The sequence below is a fragment of the Cetorhinus maximus genome, chromosome 19 (assembly GCF_964194155.1).
Source record: "Cetorhinus maximus chromosome 19, sCetMax3.hap1.1, whole genome shotgun sequence".
Lineage (NCBI taxonomy): Eukaryota > Metazoa > Chordata > Chondrichthyes > Lamniformes > Cetorhinidae > Cetorhinus > Cetorhinus maximus.
The window spans coordinates 58,673,470-58,697,689 of record NC_135897.1 but is presented as its reverse complement, the minus strand read 5'-3'; the positions used below and the strand labels follow the sequence as shown (position 1 = coordinate 58,697,689).

Below are 24,220 nucleotides of genomic sequence, written 5' to 3'. Positions count from 1 at the left end.
CGCACCTCACGTCCACTCTCTCACACACAAAGATTCAATACAGATGACGGTAAAAACAATATTGTTTAAACTTATAATTATCTCAGGTTCTTTTGTGGCAGGCCTGTAGTTTCTTAGATTAAATTGATGCTTTAGCTGAAATGAAGGCCTTGCAAAACAGTGAATTTTCAGTAAGCTAATCCTAACCCTAACCCTAAACTTCAGTAAGCCTGGTAATTTTGTAGTCAAGTTACTAGGAGGTCACTTCTCAGATGAACTCCCAAGTTGGAACAGGTTGGGGGAGTCTTCCCCATTTTTAAGGTATTATTGTTTATTACCTTAGCTGCTTAGGTGACTTGCAGCAGGTTCAATGGCTTTCATGGAATTCAATCTGTAGACCAGCTTTTGCTTTTTTTAAAAGTAGACAACAAAATGGCATCCTCATCATGTGACTTGTATAAATTCAAAGTCCCTTTTCCCAAAAAGGATAGTGTTTTGATTACACATCCTGTGTTGTCATTTGACACCTTAAAATCCACCCAGGCTAATGAGGGACCATCATAACACAATGGAATGTCAATAGGATCCATTTACATTCATCTAACACACATTGAGTTTCGATATTTCTTTTGTCCCTGGTGAAACAGAAAGATGGGCTGCTGGAATGCAATAGTTTTTTTGTTGATGGCCCATCCTTAAACAAAGGGATGTTCAAATTCCCCAGATAGCTGCAATGTCCATATTTAATTAGATATTTGTTTGGGGCTCAGATCTGTCTGGAGCTCAGAATGCCAAAGGTCACATGATTTACAGTGGCCATTTTAAACATCTGTTTATGTTCAAAATTTTGAATTGACTGAATATTCATAATATACTAGAACATGACATCGTTCAGAATGCCTCATGCATCTGGACAAAGTGTTCTATTACAGTTACACACTGGCATCTACCCAACAAAGTGGAAAATTATCCAGATATGTTCCCTCCACAAAATGTGGGACGAACATAATCTAGTCAATTACTGCCCCAATAATTACTCTCAATAATCAGCAAAATGATGGGAAGGTGGGAGGTTGAATGGCAGTATTCAAACATGGAGTTCTTGGGAAGATGGCAATGAATTTGGGAGGCAGTAACGTGATTAAGGACTTTGGAGAAGAAAGGGAGATAAGAATGATGGTATCCTGGATTGATTTTGAGAAGACAGTTGATGACAGCAATTTCGATGGAGAAGGTGTCAGTATATGAAAAGAGAGAATGGTTAGCAGCAATAGCAAGAAGTGGTCAGTAGTTTGGTAGGAATGGCACGAGGTGGATCTCATGGCCAAGATAAGCTAAGAGAAACCCCAGGAGGAGAGATAGGAGAGATACAGAGTAGGTGATGGCATAGTGGTATTGTCACTGGACAATATTCCAGAGGCCCAGGAAAATGTTCTGAGGACCTGGATTCAAATCCCACCATGGTATTTAAAACCTGGAATTAAAAGTCTGATGATGATCACAAAACCATTGCCGATTGTTGTAAAAACCCATCTGGTTCACTAATGTCCTTGAGGAAAGGAAATCTGCTGTTCTTACCTGGTCTAGCCTAAATGGGACTCCAGACCACAGCAATGTTGTTAACTCTTAAATGCCCTTTGAATAAGGATAATTAGGGATGGCCTAGCCAGCGATGCCCACATCCCATGAACGAATAAAAAAACTCAAGAACAAGTTCAGGGCACAGGAGAACTTTAGAGAAAATTCCAGCTATTGGAAGGAAGGAAATGGCAGATGGAGATTCATGTCAATCTTAATGACAAAGAAGTTCATGAGTTCCTTGCAATTATTGTTGAAGTTGAGGATGGGGGAGACAAGGGAGAGGGGATTAAGAAGACAGTTTGCAGTGGAGAAATGAAGTCAGTCCAGGATGAACCAGGAATAGTGGAGTGTTTTTGGTAGCCATGAGCAGGACTCAATAGAGCTTTCAACAGAACTAAGTAAAAATAGAAGAGAGGTGAAATATAAGCTGATTTAAGGGTGGGGGGTGGGACAAGTAGAGCTGGATAGAGGTCCAGTGATAGGTAGAGATAGCAAGAAGATGTCACAGACAAAAGGACAAAGAAGTGTTGAAGGTGGTGATATTATCTAAGGAATGTGCTAATTAAGGGTAGAAAGCAGGACGAGCAAGGTACAGATAGCCTTAGTGGGGGTGGGGTGAAGGAATCGAAAAAGGCTAAAAGGTAGAGATAAAACAATGGATGGAAATACATTTAAAAATAATGAAAATAGGTGGGAAAAGAAAAATCTATATAAATTATTAGAAAAAAAACTGGGGGGGAATTGGAAAGGGGGTGGGGATGGAGGAGAGAGTTCATGATCTAAAATTGTTGAACTCAATATTCAGTCCACCAATATCCATTACAAGCCTACTGACTCCCACAGCTACCTCAACTACAGCTCCTCACACCCTGCTTCCTGTAAGGACTCCATCCCATTCTCTCAGTTCCTTCGCCTCCGTCGCATCAGTTCTGATGATGCCACTTTCAAAAACAGTTCCTCTGACATGTCCTCCTTCTTCCTTAACCGAGGTTTTCCACCCACAGTGGTCAACAGGGTCCTTAACCGTGTCCGGCCCATCTCCCGCGCATCTGCCCTCACACCTTCTTCTCCCTCCCAGAAACGTGATAGGGTCCCCCTTGTCCTCACTTATCACCCCACCAGCCTCCGCATTCAAAGGATCATCCTCCGCCATTTCCGCCAACTCCAGCATGATGCCACCATCAAACACATCTTCCCTTCACCACCCCGGCGGCATTCTGCAGCGATTGTTCCCTCCGGGACACCCTGGTCCACTCCTCCGTCAGCCCTTACACCTCAACCCCTTCCCACGGCACCTTCCCATGCAACCACAAAAGATGCAACACCTGCCCTTTTACTTCCCCTCTCCTCACCATCCAAGGGCCCAAACACTCCTTTCAAGTGAAGCAGCATTTCACTTGCACGTCCCTCAATTTAGTCTACTGCATTCGTTGCTCCCAATGCGGTTTCCTCTACATTGGAGAGACCAAACGCAGACTGGGTGACCGCTTTGCAGAACACCTTCGGTCTGTCCACAAGCATGACCCAGACCTCCCTTTCATTTGCCATTTCAACACACCATACCCACATGTCCGACCTTGGCTTGCTGCATTGTTCCAGTGAAGCTCAACGCAAACTGGAGGAACAGCACATCATCTTCCGACTAGGCACTTTACAGCCTTCCGGACTGAATATTGAGTTCAACAATTTTAGATCATGAACTCTCTCCTCCATCCCCACCCACTTTCCAATCTGCCCTTTTTTTTCCAATAATTTATACAGATTTTTCTTTTCCCACCTATTTCCATTATTTTTAAATGTATTTCCATCCATTGTTTTATCTCTACCTTTTAGCCTTTTTCGATTCCTTCACCCCACCCCGCCCCCACTAGAGCTATCTGTACCTTGCTTGTCCTGCTTTCTACCCTTAATTAGCACATTCCTTAGATAATATCACCACCTTCAACACTTCTTTGTCCTTTTGTCTGTGACATCTTTTGGCTATCTCCACCTATCACTGGACCTCCATCCAGCTCTACTTGTCCCATCCCCCCTTAAACCAGCTTATATTTCACCTCTCTTCTATTTTTACTTAGTTCTGTTGAAGGGTCATTCGGACTCGAAACGTTAACTGTGCTCCTCTCCGCAGATGCTGCCAGACCTGCTGAGCTTTTCCAGGTATTTTTGTTTTTGTTTTGGATTTCCAGCATCCGCAGTTTTTTGCTTTTATCAATAGAGCTTTAAGTGGTCCAGGTAGATCCGGCAGTGAATGGCTAACCAGTTGTGCACCATATTCGTTCAAGTTTGTATCTCTTGGACTTAAGGGAGTGGAGATGATGGCTGTACTGGGGGAATAGCCAAGATGAGAGCGAGTTTTAGTGGGGACTATGGCATCAATGATGGAGATGAGGGAGTGGATGAACAAATCAGCAGTTGCAAAAATGTTGTGAACAGAAGGCCAAGGCTAAGGCCCACTTGGGATTTTAAAACCAGAGGCAGATCCAGAAGGAAGTAGGGTTTGAACTTTGGATGGGTGATCAGCGATACAGTGGGACTAGCAAGGCCATGAAAGATGGCTCAATCAATTGTGTGGGCGTGAATATGAGTTGGGAGTTTGTATGAAGGGAGATATTAAGAGAGGAAAAGGGGCCAGTGAACTCAGAGGAGAGAGCATGATGACTTGAGATGGAGATTGAAACTAAGGATGAGAAGTCTTTCGGTGCAGAGGCTGAGGAGGGAAAGCAGTGAAGATATCTCAGTGAGAACATTTTTATGGTGATAGGAGATGAGGATTTTAAATGAGAGGGGAGAGGGTTGGAACAAACCTGGACCCTCTCCACCATCGATGCACCACAGCTGCAGGATGCTACATCTACATGATACACTGCAGCAACTCGCTAACTTTGGCAGCACCTCCCACAGACACAATCTTTGCCATCTGAAGAACAAGAGTAGCAGAAACATGGGAACACCAGCAGCTGCATGTTTCCCTCCAAGTCACACACCATCCTGACTTGTAACTATATCGCTATTCCTTCACTGTCCTTGGGTCAAAATCCTGCAACTCCCTCCCTAACAATACAATGGGAGTACCTTCACCCCGACCTGCAGTAGTTTAAAAGACTGTTCACCACCAACTTCTCAAGGGCAATGAGGGATGGGCAACAAGTGCTGGCCTTGCCAGTCATGTCCACATCCCACGAGTGAAAAAAGAATATACAAGAGAAAAGTACTTATCCCTCAATCAACATCACTAAAAAGCAGATAAACTGGTCATTATCACATTGCTGTTTGTGGGATCTTGCTCTACCCAAATTGGCTGCCATGTTTCCTACATTACAACAGTAGCGATACTTAAAATACATTTAATTCAGAAGCTTAATGCTAACTGGTTAATTCTCAGGTGATACCAAGCCAAGGGCAGTTGAATCTGGCTGTAGTACTTTGGGAAAGATGCTATATAAATGCAAGTTTTTAAAATTCAAAATTACAAATGACACCATAAGAACCTTTTGTATACCTATGACTATGGTCACCTCTTCCTCCTCACCCTTCTCAACCAGCCTGCAGCCTTTGACATGGTTGACCACACTATCTTCCTCTAATGCCTCTCCTCTGTCATCCAGCTGGGTAGAACTGCTTCTGGCTGCTCTTATCTTTATTTATGCAGTCTTAACCAGGAAATCACCTTCAATGGTTTCTATTCCCACTTCTGCACCATCACCTCTGGAGCCCTCATGGATCTATCCCTGGTTCCCTCCTATTTCTCATTTACATGCTGTCCTTAGTGACCTTATCCGAAAACACAGGGCTGAGCTTTCCCGGAATTTGAGAAGACCGTGGTTGGGACTGAAATCAGGAACCAACCACATGCTGCTTCACTGAACAGCCAGCACCATCAGAAGGTGGGCAGCTCAGCAACCTCGTCAGCACCACCCTTAAAGGTGGATACTGCTGAGGTAGGCTGACCCTGGCAATTATACGGGGGTGAGATCTTCAAGCAGCGGCACTGTAGCTAGCTGTGGTGGTCTCTGCCACCTGCGAAGCCCCTCCATTGGCTAGGAAATGGCCATGAGGGCCACCCTGGGAACGCAATGTAGGCTGCGGGGGTTTACCTGGCAGTTTTCTTGCGCCATGGTGGGCCCTTCTGGTGCCAGCAAAAATGCTGTTGGGATGGGAAGATGTCCCTAATTGGGAACTTAAGTAGCTCAATTCTGTGACTGAGTCACTGAGCCTCCCATCATGGATAATATGCCAACACAACGGGAAGAAGTCAGGTTCCCTTCCCAATGCCTCTCCTCGCCATATTACCAGCTCTCCCGCCTCTCAGCCCATCGTCATAGGACTGGGAAAATTCAGCTCCCGGTGTCAGTTTCTACAATTACACTGATGCCAACCAGCTTTACCTCACCACCAATTTTTTCAACCCTCAGCCCTTTATGATTTGTCATGCTTACTGTCCAACACCAAGTACTGCAAAAGCAGAAATTTCCTCCAACTAAATATTAGGAAGACTGAAGCCATTGTCCTCAGTCCCAGCCTAAGTTCCATACCCTTGCCACTAACTCCATCCTTCTGTTTGGCCTCAGTCTGATGTTGAACCAGATGCCAGTTTGTTATCCATTCTGTTACTTGTCCCCTGACTCCATCAGTTCTGACCTTAGTCATAACTTGATTATGCAGCACCTTATCGAAGGCTTTTTGGAAATCCAAGTGTATTGCATTTACTACATTACACTTAACCTTCCACTCTGTTACCTTTTCAAAGAATTCAATAGGATCTAGCCTTTTGGAAACAATGTTGACTACTCTTTATTATATTTCCAGTTTCTAGATGTTCCTCCATTAGGTTTTTGAGTGAGGATTCTGTTACCTTTCCTACCACTGTGATTGGTTTATAGTTCCATGGACTTTTTCTCTCTCCCTTTTTATATTAAATAGATGCCCGCCACTATTTTCTTTTCTAGTGAATTTTTACATATATGTAATAGTGCTGCTTTTATCTCCTGCCTAACTTCTTGCAATAGGTGTGGTGTAAACCATCCAGACCAGGGGATATGCCATAACTTTCTCCAGCTAAAATTGGGAAAGGTGCCATTAGCTTTGGCCTATGCCACAAATTATGCACCCTCTTCATCAACTACATCCTCCTGTTCTGCTGCTGTCTCAGGTTGAACCACACTTTGTAATCTTTAGGTCTGGAATGATCTGCTTCCATTGGCAGTGGGCATCATAGGCTCATTTAGACGTCTACAGCACAGAAGGAGGCCATTCGGCCCATCGTGCCCATGCTGCTTGACAAAGATCTGACTACACTAATCATATTTTCCAGCGCTTGGCCCATAGCCCTGGAGGCTATGGCAACGCAAGTGAATATCTAAATACTTCTTAAATGTTACGAGAGTTTCTCACTCAACCACACTTTCAGGCAGTGAGTTAGACTCCCACCACCCTCTGGGTGAAAAACTTTCTCCTTAACTCCCCTCTTAGCCTTCTCCCTCTTACCTTAAATCTATGCCCCCTGGTTATTGACCCCTCTACTAATGGAAAAAGTGCCTTCCTATCCACCCTATCTATGCCCCTCATAATCTTATACACCTCTATCAGGTCCCCTCTCAACCTTCGTTGCTCCTAGAAAAACAACACCAGCCTATCCAATCTTTTCTCATAGCTCAGACCCTCCAGCCCAGGCAGCATTCTGGTAAATCTCCTCTGCACCCTCTCCAGTACAATCACATCCTTCTTATAATGTGGTGACCAGAACTGCATGCAGTACTCCAGTTGTGGCCTAACCAGTGTTTTATACAGTTCCAGCATTACCTCCCTGCTCTTGTATTCTATGCTTCGGCTACAAAAGGCTAGTATCCCATATGCCTTCTTGATCACCTTATCTACCTGCCCTGCTACCTGCAAGGATCTATGGATATGCACACCAAGGTCTCTCAGATCTTCAGTACTTTCCAGGGTTCTACCATTCATAGTGCAATCCCTTGCCTTGTTAGCCCTCCTCAAGTGCATTACCTCTCACTTTTCCAGGTTGAATTCTATTTCCAACTGCTCTGCCCACCTGACCAGTCCATTGATATCCTCCTGCAGTTTACGGCTATCCTCCCCACTATTTACCACCCTAACAATTTTCGTGTCATCTGTGAATTTCTTGATCATACTCCCTACATTTAAGTCCAAATCATTTATGCACACCACAGACAGCAAGGACCCCAGGACCGAGCCCTGTGGAACCCCACTGGAAACAAATTTCCAGTCACAGAAATATCCCTCTGCTTCATTCCTCTCACCCAATTTTGGATCCAACGTGCCACTTTCCCTTGGATACAATGGGCTCTCACTCTCTTGACCAGTCTGCCATGAGGGGCTTTATCAAAAGCCTTGCTAAAGTCCATGTAGACCACATCAAATGCATTACCCTCATCAACACTCCTGGTTACCTCAAAATATTCGATCAAATTTGTCAAACACAACCTTCCCTTAACAAATCCATGCTGACTATCCCTGATTAATCCATGCTGCTCCAAATGCAGATATATTCTGTCCCTCAGAATTCTTTCTACTAACTTCCCCACCACCAAGGTTAGGCTGACTGGCCTGTAATTTCCTGGTCTAGCCCTTCCTCCCTTTTTTAATAATGGGACAATGTTAGCAGTCCTCCAGTCCTCTGGCACCTCACCTGTGGCCAAAGAGGACTTGAAAATTACTGCCAGGGCCCCTGATATCTCTTCCCTTGCCTCCCTCAACAACCTGGGATACATCTCATCCGGGCCTGAGGATTTATCCACTTTTAAGGCCGCTAAACCTGTTAGTACCTCCTCTCTCTCTATGTTAATTTCCTCTCAAATTTCACAGTCCTCCACCTTGATGTCTATATCTGCGTCGTCCTTTTCCATTGTGAAGACCAGTGCAAAGTATTCATTAAGGACTGTACCCATGTCTTCCGGGTCCACACACACATTACCTCTATGGTCTTTAATTGGCCCTACTCTTTCCCTAGTTATTCTCTTGCTCTTTATATATTTAAAAAACCCCATTAGGTCTTCCTTTATTCTACCCACCAATGCTTTCCTCATGCACTCTCTTAGCCTTCCTAATTTCCTTTTGAAGTTCCCCTCTGCACTTTTTATACTCGTTTAAGGGCTCTACTGTATTGAGCCCTCTGTATCTGCCATAAGCTTCTATTTCTTCCTTAACCCTAACCTTTATGTCCCTTGCCATCCAGGGTTCTCCGGACTTGGTCCCTCCCTTTGTCTTTACGGGAATATATTTGCTCTGTACTCTCGCTATTTCTTTCTTGAATGCCTCCACTGCTCTGACACAGTTTTATCTGCAAGTAGCAGCTCTCAGTCCACTTGGGCCAAATGGCGGGTGGGAGGGGGGACAATTCAGTGGGAGGGGTAGAAAGTGGTTTCACACCGGTGTGAAATCACAGCGGGATCATCCGATGGTGACGGCCATGGCGGATCGTGAATCCCGCTGGAGGCGAGCGGGAATCTGATTTGCATCCCGCTAATGGGATGCAAAGTAAGGCCTGACTGGAATCATCCCCCCAGTGCCTGATTTACTGTTACGTTGGTGGGAAAACACATTGGCCCAGAACACGTTTGGATAAGCATGACGTGCAGAAGTCAGGACTTATCTTTAGGGCCTTGCTCAGATCACGGACACCTGAGAAGATGATGATGCCGGAGACCTACAGCTACTGCCCCTGGAGGAACACGTGCATCACATGCTGGGTGGATCCTCATGCACATGGCTCCGCTGCGAAGCAACATTTGGAAGGTGGGAGGTCTCGATGCAGCAGCTTCGACTTTGCTGAGGCTTTGGAGCTTCACAGATTTTACCCTGGCCTCGCGCCACATTGCATGGTCTCAGTTGATGCTTCAGACCTGCTTCAGAACATTACGGACTTCGCCATGGGCTGGCACCACCTTCCAAGGGAGGAGGTTCAGAGGGGGAAAGGTGTCCGGGGGAAGGATGGAGTTCAGAGGGGGGGAAGGTGTCCGAAGAGAAGAGGGAGTCCAGAAGGAGGAAGGTGTCCGGAGGGGGGAGGGTGTCCATGGGGAAGAGGGAGTGTGGAGGGAGGAAGGTGTCTGGAGGGGGGAAGGTGTCTGGGGGGAGGAGAGAGTAAAGTTAGAGGGATGGGTAAGGGTGGAGGAAGATGTTGGGGGGCGGTGGAATATCCAGGTGAACGTGCAAGGGAGGGGTCTGTGGAGTCAATGACTGCCTCCTGGGGAGTGAACTCAGGTTGGGTGTGGTAGGATGGAATGGTGAGTGTGAGAAAGGGCAGATGGAGCGGGTATGGTGGGAGGGTGAGGGTGCATTGGTAGCAGTAGAAGGGGTAGCGAGGGTGCTTGGTGGGGCCATGGAGGCAAACAAGGACTGTGGAGGTTGAAAGGAGGAGGTCCGGGAAGACAATGTGGATGGCAGTGGGATTTTCAGGGAGGTAGGAAATGTGCACGTTCACCTGGACATTCGTGAAGGAGAAGGGTTTGGGCTGTAGGGTAATGGTGGAGCAGTCGAAGGGGGCTGGATGTGATAGGGAAAGGACATGGGTGACTGGGGGAGGGGAAAGGATGGGGGAGCTAATCAAAAACTCAATGACTGCTATGCTGTGTAATCGAAAGTGAATGGAGCCTGGTGTTGGATGGGCACAGATGTTACATGGGAGAACAATCAGTGGGTGGGCGGAGATGCAGGTCAGCTCAGACGGACAACTGAAAGAGAACCCCAGCAGGCAGCATTGAAAATGCTCGGGACAGTGAAATGAGTGTGATGGATGAAGGCTCCGTATTCTTGGGAGAGTGCTCGCTCAAGGCTCCAAAAGGCCCTGCCACACATAGGGCTGGATTTTACCGTCGGCGAACGGGGTTGGGGCCCACTCGCCGACGTGTAAAATGACGCACGGTGACGTCGGGGGGAACTCCGTTCAAATTTTCAGGTAGGCAAGGGTGCAGCAAAATCAGCTGCAGGCCCACTGATCTTTCAATGGCCAATTGAGGCCAATGACAGAGTAATTAAACTAATTAGTGGACCTGCCCGTCCAATCTTAAAGTTGGCGGGCAGGCCAGGAGCCCCGGTGGGGAATAGAAAAAACATGAAACCTCATCCACCGGCGGGATGAGGTTTCATATAGGGTTTTAAAATTGTAATAAAGTATTTTTGGAAACTATGAACATGTCCCAACTCATGTGACATTGTCACACGAGGGGACATGTAAGGGAAATATTTTTTTCTGTTTTTAATATTTTTGAAAGTAGAGGTGATCTCCCTGAGGCAGCACTTAGCCTCAGGGAGATGAGTGCGCTCTTTTGTGAGCATGTGTGAAAGAGCGCACTCTCGATATTAGGCATTCCCCCCTGCCCGCACAGGGAGCGCATAACGCTTCCCTGCGGATGTCATACTGGGTGGGCCTTAATTAGCCCGCCCACGTAAAATGGCGTCGCGCCGATCGGAAGTGCACCAGCCCATCAACTTCCCCCATCGACAGGGGGAAAATTCAGCCCTTACACTTCACCCTCCAGAATCAATCTTGGTCTGGCTGCATGCAGCTGAATTTTTTGTTTGGGGCAGGGAGGGTGCAGGGTGGGGAAGGTGCGGGGTGGGGAAAGTGGGGGGTGGGGGTGTGGGGTGGGGGGGATGCAGGGTGAAGATTCGCAAAGCCTGTAAGTGAAGCTGAAAGGCAAAATTACACATTATTCAGTGAAATTAAATATATTTTCAGATTATAAAGTGACCAAATGTGTTCACCTGTGCAACTACTTGTGATCAGAATTTCTTAACTTTTCTAGGCCTACCACCTCTTCGAGGTGCTGCCCTGACATCCGCAGCAGGGGTGGAGACAGCTTGTGCAGTATTTGGCCCTTTTGCCTCTGATGGCTTTGGCATTGGTCCTCTGGAGAGCTGAGGCCTTGAGGACCCCGGCTTGCTTTGGCCGTCCTCCTGTGCGTCAGCTGCTCCCTCTGTGGTGACAGAGGACGAGGGGGTCACAAGCAAAGGGGACTTGGAGGGAACCGACAGCCTCTGAGATTCCTGAGTGGATGACCCAGGGGTGTCCAGCTTCCGCTCCTCCTCCCTTAGGGTGCCTGATGGCCCCGGCCTGACTCCTTGAGGGGAAGGACCACCTGGATAGAAATCGAGGTGCTCCGTTTCCCCCTTGCGTTGCCGCTGTAGGAATTCACTCATGGTTACCGCAACGGAGTTCAGGTCTGTGAGCATTTCCACAGAATGTTGGACCAGTGTCTCCATGGCATCCACCATCCTTCCCATGGAGACCTCAATGTACGCACATGTGGGCACCACTTCATCAGAGAGCAGGCGGTCACACTCCTCTGACTTGTGTGCCACTCTGTTGAGGGCCCCCAACAGCTCTGTGTGATGTTCCCCTCACTTCTGCTGACTCCAACTATGATTTAGAAGGCTGAATCCAGAGGATCGTTATCTGACTTGGGCCTGTCAGATGCCTTTTCCCCAGCAGTCCTCTGAGTGTGGGGGAGCTTGGTTGAATCTGTCTCCTCCTGTTGTGGACACATGTCCACCAGATGGTGAACATGAATGTGCTCTAGATCTAGGTCCCACTGAGGTGTGTGTCTCTGCGCTGGTGGAGGGTGTGTGTAAGCACTGAGATGGGTCTTCCAGGCTGCTTATTTCCAGTTCTTAAATGGAGGAGACATCTCTTCACTGGACATGAGGATGTGGATGGAGCTGAGGGACTGGCTGGCTGAGGGTGTCAGTCACTTGGCAGAGGTCCCTGTGAACCAAAGTAGAGATAATTAGTGCACGATATCAGAGTCAAAAACAGGAGAGAGAGCACTCACAGTTGCATTGAGAGAGGGATCATCTGGTACAGGATACTCACGTGGGTGTTTGCTGCCGACCTCACCGTCGCAGAAGGCACGGTCCATGTCCTTACCAGTCAGTGCGATGGCATGCTCCTCTAAGTGAGTGAGCGGCCTAATGTCTGCCACTCCACCCCCAGTCTAGGACCTCTCCCTGCTGTTGTGAGCCAGTTTCTCCTGCATGAAAACAGATGGAGAGAGTGTGAGAGGGACGCATGGCACTGCAGATGATAAGGGTGAATGGGATGTTTGTGTGGTGAGCAAAGCCATGGATGAGGTGAGGACCTGAGCTCCAGGGGGTATGAGCCTGATGGAGATGTGAGGATGTGTGTGAGAGTTTGTGGTGTTGTCCCTTCAGGTGTTAGATCCCTCTGGATGTGTGATTGGTTTGGGAGTGTTTGTTGAGAGTGATGAGATGGTTGACTTACCGTGATAAAGTGGAGTGTTATGTACCTTTAAGAGAATGTAGTTAGTTGATCATGTGACTGTATTGACCAATTGCTATACAGCACAGCCTCCTTGGGTAACAGGTGGCAGAATTTAGCCCTCGATGTGCGGGCGGGCCCCACCGGCTTGGCGGTGGGTGGGCAGCCGAACTCTGCCACCGAAACGGGCCCCGCCACCATTTTGAGTGGGCGGGCCAATTAAGGCCCGCCCAGCGGCCTGCTCGACAGGAAGCACTATGCACTTCCTGTGCAGGGGGGGGTGGAGGGAATCCCCAACTGTCAAAGTGCACTCTTCGTGCACGCGCGCGATAGGGCGCACTGCTCCCTGAGACTAAGTGCTGTCTCAGGGAGAGCGCTGAAAGTTTAATAAACCTAAAAAAATAGCAAAATAACGAAATTATTAACACGTCCCCCTCATGTGACAATGTCACACGAGATGGGACATGTTAATAAATATTACATAAAGTTTATTAAAGTTTTTAAAAACAGACATGAAACCTCATCCCACCGGTGGATGAGGTTTCATGTTTTTTCAGAAGCCCGCTGGGGCTCCTGGCCTGCCCACCAGCCTTAAGGTTGGATGGGCAGGTCCTTTAATTGGCTTAATTATCCTGTCAATGGCCTCAATTGGCCATTGACAGGTCGGCGGGCGGACAGCTGATTTCGCTGTCTGTCCGCCTTCCTGAATATTTAAATGCCCGCCCCCAACTCGCCGACGGAAAAGTTCAGGCCAGGAAGTCTAGAGCTGGAGGTGATTGAAGAAGCACACGTGGTGTTAGTGCTCTATTCTTTGTTCCAATAAACCACCAGTGTTTGTTCAGTTAATCGGTCTCTCTGTCTATATTGTTTCAAGCACCAACTAATGTGTTAATATCAAGGCCACAGCTTATGTTCATTGGACAAAGTGAACCTGATAACCTAAAACATAAAACTTACCCTGATGGAGCGGGTGAGATCACTCATCCTCTTCCTGCATTGGGTGGCTGAACTCCTCTGTGCTCCGTTGACGTTGACCATCGCTGCCAATGCCTCCAAGGCCAGATTAGCGATTCTGGTGGAACTCCTGCATCCAGAGTGGGGGTAGAGGAGTTCACAGCAGCCTTCCACTGTGTCCAGCAGGTGCCCCAGAAAGGCATCACTAAATTTGAGGGCTGACATCACCTTTCCTTTTGGGGTTATCTGTCACCTGGAGCAGTCTTGGTTTGTAGACATGAAGTAGGCTCCGCTCTGATGTGTTTAAATATGGTACTCGGAGTGTTGAGGTCACAGCGTGGTGGGCAAATCTGAGCCCACCCCCCCATTATTAATGATGTGGGATGTGCCAGGAAATGACCAATATGGCACGGAAACCTGCCATTGTGGCCGGCAGGTAAAATGCTGTTTTTTTATGCCCACTACCACGCTTAGTGCAATTCTGGGGTGATTCCATCTTAGGTCTCCTGCTAACCCTCCCCTATTTCCTTGATACCCACTGATGTGCATAGTTAACTCATCAAAGGAAGATAAGGGCTTGCAATATCTAGCCTTGCTCCAATCCAAGTATAAAATGAAGTTATGTCAAGTGAATGATATGTTTGCCAGTTGATTTTCATTATTTATAATTGAACAGTGAGCTCAGAGATACTTAACTAAGTATGAGGAATTCATGTTTGTTCAATTTAAAGTTAACAAAATTACTGCTGAGGCCATCAACATTGAAGGATGGGACAGCAGAAAAATCTTTGTTATGGTGGGAAGGCAATTATTCAGTATTTTTTAAACAGAAAAAGTTAAAAATTACACCCACATAGCCACTTTAGCAAACAATTAACCAGAATAGATATTCATTAATTAAAAATTATGCTTCAGTTAGAATGGCCTGTTTCAATTCCTCACATGCTTAAAATTTTAATAGCCTTTCTCAGAAACATAAACAGTTTCATATTTTTAACTTAAGATTACTGAAAATTACAGGGTTCTTCCCTGTGGCTATTATTATTTCTAATAACTCAGTTAAGCCACATCTTAATTTTAAAATTCTCATCCTTGTTTTCCTATCCCTTTGTGGCTTCACCTCCAGTAACCTTTTCCAGCCCCACAACCAACAGACATTATCTGCTCGCCTCCATTTCTGGCCACTCGTGCATCCCAATTTTAATTGCTCCATCATTGATGGCCGTGCCTTCAGCTGCCAATGTTATAAGCTCCAGAATTCCCTGCCTAAACCTCTCTGCTTCTTTACCCCCTTTTCCTCCTTTAAGATGTTTCTTGGAGCCTACTTCTGGTCATCTGACTTGGAGTCAAATTTTGTTTGATAAGGTCCCTGAGAAGAGGCTTGAGACATTTCACTACATTAATATTTACATGTGGCTTTCATAATGCCTACTAGTAAAGAACTACAAGGTGGTAATGTTGCGAAACAATAACTTTATTAACAGGCAGCGCCCAAGAGGGACTGGATAACCTTGCTGCACATTACAATAACAAGCCAAACACTCAGCATTTTACTTTCACAAATATCATCCATTCTTGCATTATATCCAGTGTAGTAACTCTCTACCTATTACCCAAGTTCCAGACCTGAACTAATGCCTTTTGTGCCTGCTGCTCTTAAATATATATCAAGTAACCCCTATTGTCCGAGGAGATTCAGTGACCAGCTCTGCTTTTTGTATTTGACTGGAATTTGGGTATGTTCCGGCACAGCTATTCAGACAGGCTTCCTCAGGTTAGCACTGGTTGACTCTGTTCCCACATAGTGCACAGAATCTTGTTGAGGTGTCGGTCTCGCCTGCCGGCTGCAGAGCTGGTGAGAGGCCTGCACGGTTTCTTTACAGGAAGGCCCGCTGAGCCACAAGCCAATCAGGTACTGGCAAGGCCCCGGGAGGCGACGAGCTGGCCACGCAGTTGTAGCTGTCATGCATGCCGCATGGCGACAGGCCCTCCTGCAGCTGGGTTACTACCCAGTGGGATGAGGCCCTTATGTGAGCATTAATTGGCCTCAATAGGCAACAGGGCGGGAAGGAATTTAATTCTGGCAGAAGTGGGAAGGCGGCAAGATTCTTGTACACCACCATCCCGCCGAATTACAATCCCTTCCTGCCTCCACGTTCGCCACCAGTGAGAGCACAGGGTTCTGCCCAGTATTCTCACGCACTTTCAGGATTTTGTTTTCTCATTTGCTGGCTTTTTCCTTTTGTTGTTGTTACCCATTCTTTAAGAAGATTTGACCAGAACCTGAATTGGACTGGCCATATAAATACTTTGGCCACAAGAGCAGGTCAGAGGCTAGGAATCCTACGACGAGTGACTCACTTCCTGACTCCCCAAAGCCTGTCCATCTACAAGGCACAAGTCAGGAGTGTGATGGAATACTCCCCACTTGCCTGGATGAGTGCAGCTCCAACAACACTCAAGAAGCTTGACACCATCCAGGACAAAGCAGCCCATTTGATTGGCACCACATCCACAAACATTGACTCCCCTCCACCGATGCACAGTGGCAGCAGTGTGTACCATCTATTAGACGCACTTCAGGAACTCACCAAGCCTCCTTAGACAGCACCTTTCAAACCCATGACCACTACCATATAGAAAGACAAAGGTTGAAGACACATGAGAGCACAACCATCTGCAGAACCACGCACCATCCTGACTTGGAAATATATTGCGTTCCTTCACTGTCGCTGGGTCAAAATCCTGGAACTCCCTCCCTAACAGCACTGTGGATGTACCTACACCATATGAACTGCAGCAGTTCAAGAAGGCAGCTCACCACCACCTTCTCAAGGGTAATTAGGAATGGGCAATAAATACTGGCCTAGCCAGTGGCGTCCACATGGCATGAATGAATTAAAGAAAAATTGCACATCAACTGACCTCATGGAACCACTGTCACATTGGAACTCATCATTTAGAAACTGATGTCTTGGCAATGTGTGAAATCTGGTGAAAATACTCATGCTGTGGAACTTCATAGCTTGAATTGTTCAGTCAATATAATTATTACAAAGTTAATTGCATTAACATAAATATACACTTAGAAAACTACATACATTTAAAGGTAAAGGTATGATAACACTGACCATAACATATTTTTCCATATTTGTTCCATATCATAAACAAGTTTTTGGAAGGTTAGCTGCTGTTTTTTTTAAATCTGCATTCACAGGACTCAGTGAAACTGTGACAAAAATTGGATGTTTCTGTTGAGAGCTAACTGAGCATTCTAAAGTGCAAATAAGGTAAAGGGAACCTTTGTCTCTTGTCATCTAACATGTCCACTCCATACAGCCTGGATAAGATGGAGGATCACAGGATCACTTGGATTACATTCATTGAAGAACCTATTAAATGTAATTTTCTGAAAAAAGAAAAACTTCTCATTTTATTTATTATACACTACAAAAATTGCAGTTTTGGGACAGTTCATCATGTTACTTATAAAAGTCACCATGCCCTCTAAGTAAAAATGATTAAAAGGTGTAAGAATGGGTCTTCCTCTCACTGTATTTTAGGTATTATAAAGAATCATGACATTTTTAAAGATTTAATTCATATGTGAATCAATTCAAGATAAAACAAAAGCAGGAAGTTTAAGCAGGGAAAAAGAGAACACAACACTTAATCTGAAGAACAAGAGCAATCACAAACAATAGGGTTTGACATGGCTGGTGAGGTTTGGTGTCTGCTTCAATTTTCCACGTGGCTTCAGAATTCTGTCAGAACAAAAGCCCTGAATTCCAACCACCAATTAACGAGATGCAGAATCTGAACAAATAAACTAATAATGTGAGCTCCCGTACACAACCTCTGACCCATGCGTTAATAGGAGAGATAAAACTTCACAAAAACAAAAAGCGCCAAAGGCCTTTGGCTCTGCACAGATCAACTGGTCAAGTGTACAAAATTAACAAAGGCTGAAAATTTCCAGTTGATTAAACTGCACCAGGTCAGATGTTTTTCCAAAACATTCAGAATTATCCATTTTAAATGCACACTCCCTAATAAACCAATCACCATTGGCATAAGATTACGCAGCAAAATTTGACATCACACTTATACATTATGCAGGCAATAGTTTGGAATATTCCACATCCTATATCCCAGAATAAACTTAGTTTGGCCAAATGGGGAAACGAACCCTGATAAGACAACACCATCATAGTATCCTATTCATTTGTCTCATACAATGTTGATTTGTGTTGTACGAGAATAGACTTTTGGACAACTGAATGTCCTGTTACAGCCACATGGTCCTTTTCCTAAGATGTAAACCTCAACACAAATTAATTAATTTTATTTTTCTAAAATTATAGATGCCATGTGATTTTTGATTGTAATTATTTCATTCAATCCACATTTTCCTTTTCTCAATAAAACAAACGCTTTTTTCTCCCCTTGCATGTCTAACTATCCAGGAAATAGTCACTGGTAATATAAGTTCAGACTGAACTATTCAGTGCCTCTGTATTTTCCAATCTGTAGGTAGCCACCAGACTTCTTTCCAGCCTCCTCTCTTTGAAAGTGCCTCACCTCCCTTCACCTCCTTCAGCCTAATTGTGATTGTATCGACTTATGCAAAATTATGAAGGACAATAGTTCCTTAGCAAGGTATCCCTGCAACTCCTCCATATATCACATGAGTGTACTAATATACTAAGGTAAGCTGCCATGTTTCAAATGTGATCCCAGGCACTAACTGTTGGTGGATAATTCAATCATGAGAGCAAGTTCATGCCCAAACCCAATCTTTTAGTTTACCAATATCAGTACATGCACATCCTCAGGAATTTGTGAATTGTGACCAGAAGCAGGAATCCTGCCTCCCATTCCTATAGACACCCACCCTCCCTTCATGTCAACTAAAACAGCCTCACATCAGGAATTGAAATTGGGACCTTAGTTTTTTTGTATGGCTCAGTACTATACCACACAATTGGGTATAGTGGTATCTATACCACTGTGTATATGTATGGGAAATTTGTTGGCATCTGGTTTTGTGCATGAAGGCAGCAACATGGCTGCAATATGCACTTGAACTGGGAGGTTCAAGACCAACCCAAGATTCAGCCTTGGGCTCCATCCAAATAATTTGGAAACTTGGCCTTCTGTTGGCTTGAAATTTGGCAGTCACCCTCAGCTAAGTGTCAGGGGGAAGGAGAAAGGGAGGAGGACTGATCAGGGAGGAGCTTCTGTTCTCTTTCTGAATTCACAAGAATATAATATTTTTAAAATCTCATTGGTGGCTGCTGCTTAGGCCGCAACAGCTGCTGAAGAAATAAGGCAGGCCTGACTCCTGTTACACTTTTCACAGACCAATTATATCAAGAGGTTTAAAACAGGTGTTATATATGCTCCATATTTACATATATAAGAGACTTAATGCCTATTTTAGGCAGCGACCAGGAATAGGAGCTCCTTACCTCATTTATTTTCCTTCCTCTTAACATAGACAGGTTTTTAAAACTCAAGCTTGGCATCAACTAATCAGTATTGCCTGATTTAGCTCATCTTCTGTTTTATTCTTTTCACCCACAGCAGTTTTATGTATTTTATCCTTCACTTAGTTTCTTGATTTTTTTTTCAATCAGCCTACTATTAATGGAATAATATAGTAGTGACTTCTGGTTTAGATACATTATTACCTTTAAGATGCACTGGTGCTTAGAATGGAGCACAATTTACTCTAAGATAAAAGCAAAAAACTGTGGATGCTGGAAATCCAAAACAAAAACAAAAATACCTGGAAAAACTCAGCAAGTCTGGCAGCATCTGCGGAGAGGAACACAGTTAACGTTTCAAGTCCGAATGACCCTTCAACAGAACAATTTACTCTATACTAGTTATTAAGCTGTCTTTGTTTAACTGCATTAAGCACTGCTAAATTTGGAAAAGTTTCAAACAGGATGATCTCTAAGCAGAAGATTTTTGTTTTATTGTAGTGTTCAAAATTTCATTGTCAACAATCTCTTTTTCAGGTAGCATCCTTGATTATACAAGGTTTGCTGAACCATGGCTTATTCTGTGATTTTACTGCAGGGCAGGGCAAGGAGGCAGGCGCCGAGTCTACCTTAGCCAAAAAAGGGATCTAACCTTGTGCCATTGGCATTATTCTGAACCATGTGCTATAGCCAACTGAGCTCACTGTCACTCCCCCCGCAATCTCTATTTATATTTATTTGACACGAATCACACCTTTATTTTTACTCCTAATTTTTTTTTGTGGTTTAAGGAATGCAAAGTTACAAATCTGCATGTTTAAATCAAATTCAACTCATTGAGATCAGTAAAAACATTGAAACCACAAAGCAGGAATCATAAATTCCAGAAAGTAAGGTAACATTCAATCTTTAACAAGAAATAGAATGCAGAGCACTTTGTCTTCTCACAAGTGACTGGGGTAAAGCTTCATTGGAAATTCCACGCTGAATGAAGTTTCTTTTTTGGAATTTTCCACAAATTACAAATATTATGGTAAGACATTTGGCTCAGTAGTGCCCAGGCTTTTGGCACTCCAAAATGGCATTGCTGTGGATACACAATTCTGGCGCTGACCACGCTGGATGCCATTTTGGTAAGGGTCAAAATAGACAGGCCTTTATCCACATCAGAAGCAGTCATTAGGATTTTAACATACGCAAGAAAGAGGCATATGCTTCTGTAACTTCGGCGTGCGCCTCTGTGAAAACCAATTGTAAGCAACGTGGAATGTAAGAAAGGTTATTACTCAATCACCACTGCTCCCAGTCCTGAGATCCCCAACCACATTCCTGACCCCGATTCCCAGGCAACCTCCCATTTTCCAATTTCCACCACCACTCCCCACCCTTCCCACCAACCCCGGCCCCTGTCCTGACCTCCTAGCTTTCCTCCCTCCATCTCCAATTGCACTCTGTGGCCCAGCCAACAACACTGCAGACCCTTGCAATGTTCCTTCCTGACTCCCTATCACATTTCAAGATCCAGCCAACAATTCTGCAGAGCTCCATGATCTTGCCCAATCAATTACTTGCACATTACTTATAAAGCTGTGCCAGCTCCTACTGCTACAACTGCTATATGATAATGAAGTCCAAGGCCCAAAACCTCATACTCCTCAGCCTTCTCCACTTGAGCGTGGGCTGTTAACATTCTGCAAGTTGTGCGCCTCAAAAGTAGATACTGCTGAATTTCTCAGGCAGCATGTTTTAGTACCAGATTCTTCCTTTTATCTTACAAAGATAACTTGTTCTCATGTTAAGAGCTAAAACAATGAAGAAAATACAACAAAGCAGCAATATTTATTTTAAATACTAATACTTCTATGTCCAGTTTGCAAAAAGGGTGAAAAATATCAAATAAATTACTTTAAAGATTTGGTGTTTTGATGTGTTCACTCAGCGCAAACGGCCTTTTCTTCGCCCATGTGCAGGACACAGCGTTAATTCTCAATGTTGAGAATTTTGCATCACGTCTCACCTCTGCTATTAAGTCTCCTATCTAGGGTACTGTAAATAATAACGTGCTTTAGGAAGGAAATCAGATAAAGAAGCTGGATTATTGTACTCCTGGAGATCTTTTTCATATCCTTCTGGAAAGAATCAGATGTACTCACTGAATTGTGTTGACAGCTTTCAAATATTGATGGTAACCAAGTGGCACCACCCTTCTAAATTAACTCACTGAATATTACTGAGCGGTTTTCTACTAAAAGATGTTAAACAAGGCTAGCATTCTTGATTAATTATGAGAATCTTATTAGCAGCACAATGCTTCCAGTGTTACAAGTATCTTTAACAGAAAGCTCTAAAATGTCAGTGACATAATTTCACTTTTCATACAAAAAAAGTAGGAACATGTTCAGACAGTGGCCAACACATTTGTATTTTGATAAAATATTAAATCCTTGTTGTAACTTTAAGAAGTAAATGCATGAATTGCACAACTGTTTGGTCAGTACTTGAAAAAGAATGATAAATTATGTTTTCCAGCATTTTCCATTTCATTTCACATTTTTGATGTTCACGATTTCCTTTACAATGAGATTTTATGAGTACCTGGGATTGATATTCATTTTTCAGTGATGACGATCACACTTTCCAATGAAGCTTGTCAGTAACCTGAACCCCTTTTACTGGCATGACTTGATAGGAATATATTGGCACGTTGCCAACGCTGATGAGTTTTGACAAGTAAATTGCCAATCAGAGGGTCAGGACATTCAATGGCTCTTTCATAGAACAAAGCTAAAATGGGTCCTTAAGTCGAGTGTGGGTAGGGGTGGGGGTCAAACCTGGGGACCAACTGGCCTGGAAGATTAATGTAGAGTCAGGCAGGGTATTCATTGGCAAAACTGGTTCCTGTGAGGCTTGTTGTGATACCTTTAGTGACTTTTGGTTTGGCCATTCAGTGCTCAGTCCCACAATGCAGTGCAAATGTGATTCACCCAATGGAAAGGTAACACTATGTCAGTGTTCTAAATACAGTATAGGTCCCCGATTTTATTGAAGCTCCTGCCTGTTTTGGATGTGAACACTAGGCCCACTTTCGTGGTTGGGAGTTAATACCCCTGTGGTAGACTAACTGCTCTCTCTTTCTGCCATATAGTTGTATTGAAGCCGAATGGCTGAGGTGCCTCCAACCCAGGCAGATTCCGGTGAATTTCTGTTCCTTAGACAGGCCCCCGAAGTACTTTAATGGACTACACAGTGGAACAATTGCTGTGGACATTCCACAGGTGCTGGACACCCTGGGGAAATCACCAAAAGATAAGTTCCAAACTTTTTGTTCTGTTTCCAGTAAGAGCAGAAATTTTTTTCTAACTCCACAAAAGAATTTGAGTCACTGGCTTCACCACCTCTATTTCTGGGTTCCTTAAAGCCTCCCAAACTCTAGCCCTCCCACTACCCTCTCCTACACCACTGCCCACCACCACCATCTCCGTCTCCCCCTCAACCTCCAACCCATCAATGATATACCAGTTGCTGCCAGCTGGTCAGCCTACAGGAAATCAAATCTTGCAAGCTACCTCCAAAAGTCACTTTGTGGTGGGCAGCTAGGTGGCTGTATTTAAATAAGGCCCAATCATTATGGCTGAGGTCCTCCCTACCTCCATACGCTGGCACACCAGATGGTCAGCACATGCTGTTTGCTGTTCTATTGCCATGGAGTTAATGTTCCCTCCTTGACTATTTAGATAAATAAGTATTAGTGATTTTCATATTCTGGAGTCAAACTCTTGCAGCAGCTCATTCAATGAGATCATCTTAAAATATTTTGGCAATCTTCTTATTCACTTGTAGACATATTAACCTTCAGATTTCAATTTCGTGAACATTCCTTCCCCTATTTAACTTCTGCTGAGCTCAGTTTTCTTTGTTAAAAACCTTCAACATTGGCTGACTAATATACTATAAATTGGAATGATTCAGATGGCATTAAGAATCATTGAGAAGCAATTAACTTTGCTAGCAATAATTATAATTGTAGGTAAGCTGAAAGGTCACTTGCAGTTCATTTTTGTTTGTGTTCAATTGAGCAGATCTGCTCAGAAAGGGCAGTTGGTTCACCTGAAATTTTGAAAACTATGGCACTAACATTCGACTTTTTCAACCATTGACCTGTGCTAAGTAAATACAAGCATGTGGAATCAAAAGATTCCCCTCCTAACCTCCTTCGTTCTCCCAAAAAGCCAAAGGCTGTTAAGGTCTGAATGATGACAGAGTAAGATAGAGCTGATAGAGTTTATCACAGGAAGGATACCACAGGTGCAGAGTGAAACCACAAGCTGAACGACAGAATGATGAGCTGGTCATACTCCAGAATTCTCCATCACAAGCTTCCACTTAACACAAGTGAAAAATCAGGTGTCAGTAGCAAATTACTGGAAACTCAAAAAGCCAAACAAGATTAACTGTCTTTAAACAGTGAATATTTTTTTTTTCAAAGCAAAAGATGTCAATTAAGCACAGCCTTTATTTAGTGTTTCTAAAATACATTACATTGCCAGTTTCCCTGGTGATCTAATGGTCAGGATTCGACGCTTTCACCGCTGCGGCCTGGGTTCGATTCCCAGTCAGGGAATGCAAATTTACTGACCTTGTGAAATAGTTAAAATACATTACATTGAAGCTGAGTTGTCCCCAAGCCCCAGACTGATTTAACATAGAATGCGATTGGGGTGACCACAGAAATTGGCCTTAAGATATTACAAAATTCTAGGTAACAGTAAAGTTACCAAAAGTAAAACTGCCCTGTGGTTTCTTATCTGAACTCTGAGCAAGTCAGACAAGGAATCTTAACACATAGAACTCCTGAAAATCTGACCTTGTGGGCTAGATTTTCAACGGGGCAAACCCAAGATTGAGTGAATTCCAAGTCCTGGCACGTGCTCAAGCTGCTTCGCTATTGCAAAGCAACTTTTAAATT

At 44.5% G+C, this 24,220-nt stretch overlaps 1 non-coding gene across 1 annotated transcript; it reads left to right on the top strand.

Moving 5' to 3' along the window:
- The first annotated feature begins 23,803 nt into the window (after positions 1-23,803).
- trnae-uuc (transfer RNA glutamic acid (anticodon UUC)) lies at positions 23,804-23,875 on the top strand. Its single transcript has one exon. It is a non-coding gene; the product is annotated as a tRNA-Glu (tRNA).
- Positions 23,876-24,220: the final 345 nt, after the last annotated feature.